Genomic DNA, 12,036 nt, shown 5'->3' with positions numbered 1-12,036 from the left:
TGGAGGAGGTGTCAAACTTCACAACAAAATACTATGCTGACAATCTTCCTAGCGTGCATAATCCACCCCCTCGTTACAATGCCGACAAAGATGAATCGAGCCTTAGCATTTTTCGAGGGCAACTCAGAAGTGCAAGTGGTGCGACCCACAAGACCATGAAACATGAAGAGTGGCGCACTATCATGTTGTATGTGTTGACCAACCTATCCGAAGTGGAGCCGTACATGCTGTAAGTTCTCAACAAACTTGTTCTCAAGTAGTCAATATTCTGTGTCCAACTCCCATATTTCTCGTTGGTACAGGGAATTTCATCGTCAATTCTAGCATGAATCAAGGGAACCTACCCTGTAGGAAGCTGAGACCCTTCTCAGAGAGGGTGAGGGAAATGGAATGTCCGATTTCATTTCTTGGTTCAAACAGAAGGTACAGTCCAATTTAGCTCGTACTTAGTTTGACATTACAAGTTGCTCGTACATGCGAATAATATAACGAACCACCCTGCTTGAACTTGTAGGGCCAAACTGATGCGTCTATGAGTGCCGAGTTGAGACATGTTGTCGATGGCTGTGCCTATAGGGTCAGGTCGTTTACCGGTTATGACGTGAATGGCTATCGCTTTCACACAACGAGCCATGAGCAGAGTCGGTCCAATCGAAGAACCACAAATACTAGAGTTTTTACGCCAGGCTTTGATGGGGTCGAGTACTACGGAAGAATTGAAGAAATATACGAGCTCATGTTTCATGGTTGCAAACCTCTTAATCCAGTCATATTCAAATGACATTGGTTTGATCCATCAGTAGTGAGACGGACCCCTAATCTTGGGCTAGTCGAAATTCAACAATCATCCGTCTTACCAGGAGACGATGTCTATATTGTGGCTCAACAGACCACACAAGTTTATTATCTCTCATACTCGTGCCAAATCGATGATCGTCTTAAGTGTTGGGATGTTGTGTACAAGGTATCGTCGCCACACGGTAATCTACCTGTACCAAACAATGAAGATTATAACATAGACCCCAACATATATGATGGAGAGTTCTTCCAAGAAGATGGGCTCGAAGGGAGTTTTGAGATAGACTTAACCGAAGCGATCGGAATGGAAGTAGACAATGAAAGGGTTGCTGACAAGGACGCTGGAGACGAGGTTCAGAATGTGAAGGACTTAGAATTACTTCAGAGATTACATTTAGGAAATGACAGTGATGACGACATTCCCGATCATGATGATTATATCGACACGCATGATAGTGATGATGAGACTTATGATCCAGCTAATCCCGATTCATGATGATTATTTCTAATACATGTATGAGTCGTACTAATTTATTTATTATTTGTCATATCTTTCTAAGTATGTTTTGTTTATCTGTGCTAATTAGTTTACTCTTTTTAATTGCAGGTGATTGAACAATGGTGGGCGGTACAAGGAAGATTGCGGCGCTTTACAGAAAGATCGAAGCTTCAGGGTCAGCTTCAAGGAGGGGTCGAGGCAGGGGTGGAGGGAAGGGTAAAGGGGCGAGGCCCCCGTCGCCTGTAGCTCACTCGTCGTCGTCTAAGAAGGTACCTTCCTCGTACGCCTCCGGTGACGAGGAGGAGGTACCTTCCGCGCATGCCTCTGGTGACGAGGAGGAGGTAGAGGAGCTGGAGGAGGTGGAGGAGGAATCAGTTGGTTCCTAGGTCTAGTTGCGAGGTCCCTCGACCCTCCTGAGGCGACTGATACCTCTTGAGAGACGCCCGATGATTCAACACTCTAGGAAAAAGTAACTTTAGATGTTCTCAATAATTTTTCGTTTGATATGTTGAAAATTATAATGAAAACTAATAATTTATCTTAATCACATGGACAGGGGTTGGATTAAGGTCAGTGGGGGTGATCACAACCGCAAGTTCAACGGCATCCTTGGCCTTTTGTGCAGGCTACACTTCCCTGGCTTAGTGCAGTTTGGCGAAGAGCTACAGCCGGCCTACACGTGGGACCACTACGTCACCGCCCTCGACGCCGTTGATCGTGACGGCAGGGTATTCCCCAACAAGGCGGAGCGGGTGAAGGGCGAGCTATGGGTAAGTATTCCTCGCACTACATTGCTCAATACATCACATTCACTGGACATTCTTAAAGTAATGACTGTATACATCGCGTCTATATGCAGGACTTCTACAGACGCCAGGAGGGGTACGAGGCCAAGGCGGCCTCCATCTCTAAAGAAGCCACCAAGAAGCTCATGAAGGACATGCACGATGAGGCGCGCGTCCAGGCCATCATCGACTACTATGCTCAACACAGAGGGATGAAGGTTATAAAAGAAGAGGCAAGAATAATGAACCTGATCCGGGAACAATTCTTGAAGGTAAATATAGAATATTAATACTTACTTTTTATGAGATTAATTACGCTTAATTTTATTTTTTTATATATCATACACTTAATGACGTAGGTGCCTCCGTACTGGTGCGCCCAGCATACCTAGTGCTTAGAATACATGGTGGACAAGTGGTTGGAGTCCGGGTGGATGGAGACGCACAACGCTTGCCGGGACCAACGTTTGCTGATGTCACGTGCATCACACCATCAAGGCAGCCTGAGCCTCGATGAATACAGGGAAAAATGGGTACGCGAATTCATTTCTTTATTCTAACTCTCAATTCTGCATAATTTCTAATTATTTTGCATTTTTGCCGTAGTCGTCGTCACATGATGGCCAGCCTTGCTCCCTGTTCAAGGCATGGGTTCTGTCCAAAAAAGGCAAGACGACGACAAACATCGACTTCAACCTGGAGGAACCACCCGAGGCGTACAGCGATCCCAGCATCCACAGCCGTGTTAGTGAGTACACAGCAATGGCAAGGCAGGTTCATGGGCCACAGTTCGATCCGAGCACCTAGGATCTTGATGGAGAAATCGTGATGAGGGTGGGAGGAGGCAAGAAGCATGACCGGTACTGGATTGGTGACAGTACAATCGACACGGCCTCTACTTCCACTCTCTCCCAGATTCGAGCAAGGAGCACGAGCGCGAGCCCGACGATACGCCCATGGTCAACCGCTACATAATTCCAGATGGAGGCTCTCCAGGTTATTTCTGTTTTATTCATCGTTCGTTGATTGTTACGTACTTTAGCTTTGCATTGTAATATTGGGATGAAATGTTATAGGCCCGTGTGGAAGCAGAAACGAAGCAACGGGAGGAGATGGAGACGAGGATGGAGGAGATGATTCAGCAGAGGGTGGCGGCCGAGCGACAGAACATGGAGGAAGAACAACGGTGGACGATGCAGAGGATAGAGGAAGAAAATCAGTTGAGGATGGACCAAATGTTCCAATACATGCAGAATTTTGCTTCGAGTATGGGTCAAGTTTTGCCACCACCACAGGTGCTATTCCGTCCACCTCAGCCACCCACAACTACTTCTGTGAGTCACTTGACACCTTATACTGCAGATTGAATACTTTGACTTAGAGAACTTTAGATGTAAGCTCAAAATGACTTAGAGAACTTTAGATGTTAGCACAAAATGACTTAGAGAATTTTAGATTGAATACTTTGCATGTTTTTGTGACTAGGTAGAGATGTAGAGTCCTAGGGAAAAATTTTAACCTCTACTAGGCTAATGTCCATCACATTCTGTTAACAAGTCCAATGCACTTGATAAAACTAAAGGTTCAAAGAATTACCCTGTAGTTGATTTCTGATCTATTTTTCCAAGTATGAGACATAATGATTGTGATTTTAATCTTTTTAGGTATAAATTGATTCTCATTTTTTCCTAAAGTGTTTTTTCACTTTTATGTAAATATGCAAAGTATCAAAGTCACACAAATGAACAATTCATATATCTGCATGACCAACCTCTTGGTTAACTGTAAAATATAACTTGGCAAAAAGAATTATTGCAAAAAGAATATAACTGTAAAACAAAGCTTTAGATTTTACACTTGTTTCATTCACAATCGTGCAAGTATCTGGATAAAAGAACATACACTAATAATCAAAAGGCACACTTGTAAAGATGTGTGTGCCCTTTTCATTAAGAATCTATGGCATGCAATGAAGCCACATATGCATTTTCTGTAAAAGGAGTGCAGCACGCATGTAGTGTTTTGTTCTACTTTCTCCCGTCATTAATTCATGTAGTGTAACAGAGATGATGCACGTAGCACTTTTATTTATGAACTAGCACAGATTTTCATTTATTTACAATATATATATGTGACATTGTGACTGATCTCAGTGGGTGCATCAACATAGCTACCGTGGGGAACGAGCCGTAGCTCGTGTGGCAAAGCTGCTGATGATGCAGCAGCCGGTCGTGGGTTCGAGCTCTGCTCGACTCATGATTTCCCACCGGGATTTTTCTCAGTTTAACAGGGTCTCTCTCGCGTGGAGCTACAAAGGGATTACGACGCACCCGTCGTCTACGGAGCCTGGGATGGTTTCGGTGATCTCTTCAAGGACGTGATCTTGGATCTAGGTGTAGTTGTAGAATCTGTTTGTGTACTTGAGGAGTGTGTGGGTGTGAGTGTGTGTGGTGTTGGTGTGTGTATCTGGTCATGAACAGATACTACAGTTGTACCTAGATAAGAGAGAGGCAAAAAAAAAACATAGCTACCGTGAGTGGTGAGAAAATATATATATATATATATATATATATATATATATATATATATATATATATATATATATATATATATATATATATATATATAGTGTAGAGAGAGGAGAGCAATAAGAATCTGTCAATGCTACTAGCTAACTAGCTATAGGTACTTGTAATATAATGGTTGTGGCATCGATTTTTGTGCTCGATTGTTTTTCTACATATCTAGTTTTACATTTATGTCCAATTGTCCACTGTACTAGCAGTAAGCTATTAGTTTCTTTTTTCTAACTGTCATGCAATCTTTTCTCTTTTGTGCAGAATCAATCAGCGGCATCAAATAATCAGTCTCAAGACCCGGATTTGTCGCAGTGGTTCTAAGGGCCTCCGTAGTGATTGCATTTGCATTTGTGGCTTATTGTGACTTAGTTGTGACTTGTGATGATGGTTTATTGTGAATTATGATGATGGTTTATTATGCATGTGACATACAATTATGCCTGTGACATATAATTATGCATGTGATGATGCTTTATTGTGAATTGTGATGGTTTATTATGAATTGAGAGGGGTCCGTCATACGGGACAGATTAGTAAAAAAGGGGTATTGGTCGCTTTGCTGAGTGTGGGCGAGGCGTTACCGAGTGTCAAGCCAAAACACTCGGCTAAGAGACCAATTTCTGTTATTCTGGGAACCATTTTTGCCGAGTGTTTTGTCTTTGCCGAGTGTATTCTAATGGACACTCGGCAAAGTGACCATAAAATCTGCCCGTTGCGCGCTTGTTTGCCGAGTGTATTGGGCGTGACACTCGGCAAAGTATGTAAACTTTGTCGTGTGCTTTGGTCTTGACACTCGGCAAACTTTAGAAATGTTACCGAGTGTTTTGTTCTTGACACTCGTCAAACTTTAGAAATGTTACAAACTTTGCTGAGTGTTTTGGGCTTGACACTCGGCAAACTTGAGAAACTTTGCCGAGTGTTTTTTCGTCGTGCACTCGGCAAAATCGCCGTCACCGTGCCATCCCGTTAACATTTTTTTGCCAAGAGTTTATTTTTGCCGAGTGTTTATTGACACTCGGCAAACTATTTACCGAGTGCGCGATAAAAAACACTCGACAAACTACTGTTTACCGACACACAGATGTCGTGTGTTGTATACCGAGTGTTACACTCGGCAAAGCAGTTACCGAGTATTTTTGGGACTTTGCCGAATGCCCCTGGCACTCGGCAAAACTACTGTATCCCGTAGTGATTATTATTCTATATTTTCTAAATGACGATAACTACAATATACAACTCTCACGTAGCCCTGACAAAAATAAAGGCGTAAGAGCATCTCCAAGAGACTCTCTATATCCTTCCTAATTGCTAGGAATAGAGATTTTGGTGAAAAACAAACCTTCAACAGCTTTTCTAAATGGTCATCCAAATATAGCCATCTTCTATTCCGGATTTTTCGCTAGCCAAAAATAGAAGACGAGAATGACTCTCTAGAGTGCGCATAAGATATAGAAAAACTGTTGGAGACTGAAAAGATATAGAAAGCGATTTTTATACAAATGGCTCTCCAAATGATGATTTAGAGAGTGAGATTTAGAAAGGCTCTTGGAGATGCTCTAAGAGTTTGTAAAAGCTCATGTAAAAAATTCACTAGGATTATGATTCCTCCTTTGTTTGTAAATTAGTCCACAAGTTTTACAACATTTCCTTTGGGCAATTAAGAACTTTAATAAAAAAATTTAGTGGGAAAAACAGTTTTCGGAGAAAAGAGCACATTGCATTTGCAAGTTGAGTTGCACATATATTGCCTCAATAAAAACCTTATGCGAGAAACCTTCGTGTAAAAACCCATGTATGGAAAAGAGTAGAACACTTGACGTCCTTAGTCATGTATTGATCCGGATCATCTGTTATTCTTGAATAGATGTCGATCCTCATGATCTATGCATAAACTTTAATGTGTTAGCAAATATAATCTTCTTGACCTTTGTAATATAATTGTTACTCCCTCCATGTCCCTAAAGGAAGTCCTTATTTTGGACATTGGCACGGACTTCAAAAACAACTTTGACTGCTACTTTTTCTATGAAATATTTATAAAATATAGTTAATATATATACTTTTATAAAACTACATGTCAAGATAAATATACATACATCACTTTTATATTTTCAAACTCAACCCAAACGAATTTTTCTGTAGTCAAAGTTTAAAATGTTTGGCTTAAAACAATCTCAAAACGACTTGCTTTAAATTATATATATGTTCCACAAATCTTCAAGAGTTTGATTGTACACTAAGTAGTAAATCTAGTCTTGCTTTTGCAATAGGGGATAATTCAATTGCTAATATCACAATATTTTTATACCTACTATGGTATTTATAGGATATCACCACTTTATTGTTAGGTTTACTACACTGCATTTTTCTGAGTTTTTTTTATAAGAGACCTTTATTGTGTTATGGTTCCTCTTTTGCTTTCTCTCAGGTTTATATTAAATTCTAGGATCCATGGTGTTTATTTAAGAATTGACTAGTACCTCATGGATTAATTCTTTTTAGGATGTTCTCATTCTCAGTGAATATAATTTCTCTTCTATGAGATATATTCTCCACTACATGAAAGATTATTTTGTGACATACACAATTCCTTTTCCTATATATAGGTTGTGCTATTCACCATAATGTCATTCATTGACTTCATTTCTTCTAGGTAATGCTCTTCTTGAGACATTCATATTTTAAAAATATATTCAACCTTAGACTTCTTAATACTTGGCATGAGATTTCATTTCCATATGTTGCGATTTCTGTTCTTTTGGTACTATACGAATTTCGAGAATCCACTTATTAACTAATATTCCATATAGCATAATATTCTTAGTAGGAGACTAACTTCAATTGTTTTCTTCACTGACCCGACATAATGCTACAAGCTAGTCTGCTCTCCAGATCCAGGCTTTTGTAATATAAACATTTGCAATTATAAAAATACACTGCCGATGACTATATTTTCTCCCAATATTATCATAACATAGATAAATATTTGTTATGCACTTAAATATCCGCCATGTCTAGATATATAGTAAAATAATTATGTCTAGAAAAATAAAAACGTCTTATAATTTAAAACGGAGGGATAATGTTCCATTTCTGCTTTCCACAACTGTTTATTGTTCCACGATCTCTAAACAAAGAACGAAATGCTGTTTAATATTGAGTTGTCTCCACTTAAAGATAAATGAATGTTACGGTCTTCTCTCTTTTGTTATTTGTTTTTGGGCAGGCAGATCTTTTGATGAGAAACACGTAGAGACGTACGCACTCACGTAAATGGCATTCCGTACTCTCACAATACTGTGCGATGAAGTAACCTCCTTTCGCCACTGGATCCTTGGCGCTTCCTCGTCTGTCAACCGACACGTCCGTCCCAGACCTCAAAAGACTGTCCCTCAGCGCTCGAAGAGAAGAGAAGACTGTGTAAGTTTGGTTGACGACGACTTGAAGGATGCCACCAGCCGAGGGACGGTACCTAGAAGGAGTGACGGTCGTACACACGGAGACCATGATGCTGCTCTCACACTCATCGTCTGCTACTACCACCCGCGGGCTAGCAGCAGCGCCGCCGGCTCGCTCCCGGCGTGCGCGCCTCCTGCTTCCACGCGCGCGGGCCGCCGACACAACGGGCGTCGGCGCGGACCGCGCGGCTGAGGCGCTTCTCCAGAGCGGGCTGCGGCCGGAGTCGCTGCCGCGGCACGTCGCGGTGGTGATGGACGGGCACTCGCGGTGGGCGCGCGCGCGCGGGGGCAGACGCCCGCGGATGGCCACAAGGCCGGGGGCCGCAACCTGGAGCGGATCGTTGGGCTCTCGCGCGCCTGGGGCATCCGCGCTCTCACCGCCTTCGTCTGCTCCCGCGAGAACTTGAGCCGCCCCATGGCTGAGGTCGACTACATGATGGGTTTGTCCGAGTGGCTGATGGGCGACAACATCGACAAGCTCTCGAGGTCGACTACACCTACACCTGCATAGCACAAAGCCGCAGACTAAACCATATGATTCACGTGTTTTTTACTCATTCCGCTTCCGTTCAGGCAGGGGATCCGGCTGCAGGTCATCGTTGACACCACAAAGATGCCAGGCTCTCTGCGGAGCGCGGCGGTGCAAGCCGACGAGGCCACGAGGCACAACTCGCAGCTGCACCTGATGCTGGCCATCTGCTGCAGCCGACGATGGGACATGGTACAGGCGTGCCGGGAGCTCGCCTGGGAGGCGCAGGCGAACCAGCTCAGTCCGGACGACATCGACGAGTCGCTGGTCGCCGGCAAGCTCGCGACGAGCGCCGCCGGCGAGTTCTCCTGCCCTGACCTGGTCATCAGAACCAGCGGCGAGCTGAGGCTCAGCAACTTCCTGCTGTGGCAGTCGGCGTACTCGGAGTTCTTCTTCACCGACAAGATGTGACCGGACTTTGGGGAGGCCGAGTACCTGGAAGCGTTGCGCTCCTTCCAGGGCAGAGATCGGCGCTTCGGCCAATCGAGATTACTCTAGCTCCGAGCCACAAAAGAAGGTGTCGGTGGCGCGTGTAATACGCAGCATTTGTTCAATGAACACGTGGCTTTGTCTATGAGAAAAGCAGAATCACATCAACCGGTTGTTTCTGTCCTCCTCAACAGGAGAGATTTTACAGCCGTCGGATCTTCGTCAGCCATCATTTCTATCCTTCGGATCCAGTTACCGGTGCTGCTGGTTTGTCTGTGTTGTGCCACTGACAAGGCACGGGTGGGCCTCACCTCAACTGGACGCTAAGCCTATCTCCAACGATAACGTCCAAAATACAAGACTCATTCATCTTTTAGCTAGTGTTACATGTAAAAGGTTTAATACTTATTCGACATCTTCTTCAACAACTAGACTCAAAAGAGAATCCTTGCTGCAAATGAGTTTTCACGAGAGAGCATGTTTATATTTGAATTGTGCCTCTCAGATATAGATCTTTCGTATAAATACTCTGTGGGAGACTGGTTTAGGTGTCTTGCAACCTATTTCAGGTTTGGTCCTCTGGTTTCTCGGTGGAGACGGTCTCATCCGAGCTGCTATTCATTGTTTTGGCTTCTACCAAAATTATCCCAAACGAGGTTCACGTGGAGGTGCCCCTTTTCGGCCGGGCAGGCGTCGGTGCTGCGGGTCCAAACACCCCCGCCGCGGCTTTGGGGCAGCTGCCAATGCTGTGCCCCGCATTGACATTAGGGGACAGGGATATACTATTCCACCTTCGCTGGAGGACGGTGGCCAGGCTCCACGTGAGATAGCACTCGCAAACTTCATCCATTCAATAACCAAACCTGTACAGCGACCCTTCTTCCTTCGTAGTGTCGGTATTTTGTAACCAACGAGTGAATTTTACCAGTGTCGTACTGCTCTAGGAAGACGATGGTAGCATTTAAAGACACAAAGAATTATACTAGTTTAGACCAGAGCTCTATGTCCAGTCTCAAAGATAGTTGCAAGTTCATGTTCCTCGGTGTGCTGTGAAGTCTTACAATGGGGGTGTGTAAGCTAAGAAATTCGAGGTAGGAGGGGTCAGGTGAAACAAACCTTGAATGGAGTCTCGAGATTTCGTCCCTCTGGAAGGGAAGCCTGGCCGCCTTATATAGAGTTCGGGGGGCAGGTTACATGTGGAGAGATGGGTTCTCCCGACCCGAGTGGCCGAGAGCCCGAGGGAAGGAGAAGCAAGTGAACTTGGCCAGCAAGCCATCATGTCTTGTCCTAGCGTCATCGCACGTTCGGGTATGCCCATCGTCGTGGTCTTGCTCCCCATGCCGTGGCATGGCATGGCGTGGCGCTACAGTGCCAGTCGCGTCCGCACTATTGGCATGGCGGTGGTTCACCAACTGTCATGTGTGACGTGGTCTCGCCGTGTCCTTTGTCATCGTCTCCTATTCTCCTGGTGGTGTCGTGGCGACAGTGAGAGAGCAGGCGGCTGCTATCGGGTCATTGGTCGCCTTTCCGGGTAGTGATGCTGCAGACCTAGACCCTGGGTTGCCAGGTCAAGGCCCCCGGTGGCTTAGTAGATCTTGTGAAGTCAAGGCCTGGGGCGTGCGACCCATCCCGTAGTGGGTGGGGTCGTATGCCTGTCTTGTCGGGCTGTCTTTGGATGTTGCAGTCTCGTACAGGTCGTCACCGCCCCGCGATGTTGTCTAGTATGTGCAGGGATGTGCAGGGATGACGCCTGCCTCGAGATCTCGCATCCTGAGAGATGGTCATCCTCTCTACCTTGGCGGGGTGAGTGGAGCATGCCTGTCTCTATCAGGGTTGGTGTACCCGGTGGCGTCCACCCTCTCCCCATCCTTTCCCAGGGGTCAAGACGGGGAAGAGGTCGTGCGTTGACTGTGTAGCGTGCAGCGGAAGGAGAAGGGGGAGGTTGTGGTGGACCATGTGACTTGGAGTCCGGCCTGGGTCCTGTGTGGCTTAAGTGGGCCGCGGTTGTTAGGCTCTGGCTGGCTAGGCCGCCCGAGCGGCTTCCTATTCAGTGCCCTAAGATACCCGGGGTATCTTGACCCCGTCACATAGTAACATGGGCCAGTGAAGCCACGAAGGGAGAACGAGTCGGGCAAGCCGTCTCGATGTAGCGCACATCTAGCAGTCATTGCTTGGCCACGTGGTGATGCACAAAGCAGAGCAAGGCAAGCGTTCATGAAGAGGTTGGGCATCACATATGAGGAAGGTGAAACTATGGAGATGACCTTGCTGCGCTACGTCAACCTCTTCAAAGACCCGCTGTTCGACATTGTCATCAAGGCACTGGTGGAACTTAGTGGCCTCAACGAACCAGCCATGTTGAGGCAAATCGTGACATAAGGCTTCCATGCACCATCTGCACTGCTTGAGGACTCGTTCACGCCATGCTAGACCAAGTTGTTATAGATAGGACTAAACGACGACGCTAGGCGAGACTTGGTAAATAATCTTCTTGGAGATACTGGATGACTGTGAGAAGTTGGAGCTGCTCTTTTGCTGTTTGTGATAAGCTTGGCAATGAGAACATGCGGTGGGCGCTATTGACGTTTTGTGTTACCTTGCTTGTAAGTGGGTTGCCGTGTGTCAGGGCTTTGTGTTCTTGGGGTCTGTTTATTAATTTGTGCGTCTGTAAGGTTCTTAGGCCCGTTTTTCCTTAAAACCTAGGTGAATTCTATTCTTCTTAATTTAAAGGCAGAGCTCCTGCCATTACGTTCAAATTTTTTTTATCCAAACAGACAAAGTCTATGACAGCGTTTGGTAGAGCTCCAAGAGCCTCTTCGGGAGCTATTTCGTGACTCCGTTTGCCAAACGCGTCGACAGGCCCCAACTCCACGATAGAAGTTCCACAAATTACGCTGAGAGAAATCAGGAATGAAAGACGAAGCTAAAAATTGTGGCTTCATCCTGCTTTGTCATCAAA

The 12,036-nt window shown here is 45.2% G+C and overlaps 1 pseudogene; it reads left to right on the top strand.

The window, feature by feature from the left end:
* The first annotated feature begins 8,107 nt into the window (after positions 1–8,107).
* Positions 8,108–9,146, top strand: LOC136545847 (uncharacterized; annotated as a pseudogene).
* Positions 9,147–12,036: the final 2,890 nt, after the last annotated feature.

Source organism: Miscanthus floridulus, chromosome 3 (genome assembly GCF_019320115.1).
Source record: "Miscanthus floridulus cultivar M001 chromosome 3, ASM1932011v1, whole genome shotgun sequence".
Taxonomy (NCBI): domain Eukaryota; kingdom Viridiplantae; phylum Streptophyta; class Magnoliopsida; order Poales; family Poaceae; genus Miscanthus; species Miscanthus floridulus.
The sequence above is the reverse complement of the archived record's forward strand: the minus strand, read 5'-3'. Positions and strand labels throughout refer to the sequence as shown.